This window comes from Rhinatrema bivittatum, chromosome 2 (genome assembly GCF_901001135.1).
Source record: "Rhinatrema bivittatum chromosome 2, aRhiBiv1.1, whole genome shotgun sequence".
Classification (NCBI taxonomy): Eukaryota; Metazoa; Chordata; class Amphibia; order Gymnophiona; family Rhinatrematidae; genus Rhinatrema; species Rhinatrema bivittatum.
Genome location: NC_042616.1, coordinates 215,778,549 through 215,779,784, shown reverse-complemented (window position 1 = coordinate 215,779,784; position 1,236 = coordinate 215,778,549).

The following is a 1,236-nucleotide window of genomic DNA, read 5'->3' as shown; positions in this document are numbered from 1 at the left end:
AAAGAGTATTATTGAGAAATATAAAAACTGAGTGTTTTCTATAAACAAACCAGCCTGCACAGCGAAACCTCTGAGTGCCATAAGCCTCAGTTACTAAATTGGGAACTTCTTGTGAGGTAAGAAAGGTAACAACTAGTAAAGTTCCTGCCCTGCTGGTAAGGCAGGTAATAACTAAATAGTCCCCGAGACAGCCGCCCTCTGGACTATAAACAAAGCGCGCCCAAAACAGTGGACAAATCATGCGCAGAGCTAACACACTGCGCTTACCAGCTTAGAGGGCAGCAGAACATGCACAAGAGCATGCGAAAACGGCAGCCGCAGCCTACCACATGGCATGCAACAAAAAAAGCCTATGTGCAGGGCCTAGCTCACCAGGGGCCACTCAACACCCAGTTCCAACCCAAACGGGAGCAGGAACTAATGTCTGTACGGCGCGCAGAGAATGGAGACCAGAGGAAGTCCCAAAGCCCGTCTGTCTCAGAGTCAAGTAAAATATTTTCTTTTTTAAACCTTGAGCTCAGCGCTTACCAGCTGAGTACAGAGACAATCTCTGACTGGGGAAGGGGGGGGGGGGGAAATCTGCCATCACCGCCGCACAAGGCCTCCTGCACCTGCTGCCTTTCAGCTGAACTAGCAGCTAAGTCCACGCCAGGAAACCCAGCTACCGAACCAAGGCACACCTCTGAGGGGCCACGGAAAAATAGTCTCAGGAACAATCAACTGGGGGAGGGACCTTTACGTATCACTGCAGGAGAGTGGGACTTACCTTTCCTGAATTTAAAACTTCGAATTTCTCCTTTCAAAAAGCCCAAAGCAATCCCCATAGGGAGATGCACACCCACCATCTGTTGGAGACTGAGAATACTGGCAGGCTGGGGTCACTGAAGGGTTATATATATACTGTGCCGTCAGCTTACTCCATCTCCATTCTCCAGGTAGGGGAGCATAAACCCACTGGTTCTGAGTCCATCTGCCTATACGCTAGGAAAACATAGGTATCACCAGAAAAGGTCCTGTAATTTACCTTCATTTGCTAGGGGTGGGGTGGCGAGGGAGATAAACCGAATTATTCTGGACAGGTACGGCAGGATGACAAAAGGTATGCAGATTTCTCATTAATGTACCCCTAAAACTCAGCCAAAAGTTATAAAATACATGAAGGCTCTCTAATCAGGACAGTTTTAAAAATTAAGTGTAAAAATAACCTAGACTCAAAAGCACATGCACAGAACCTTC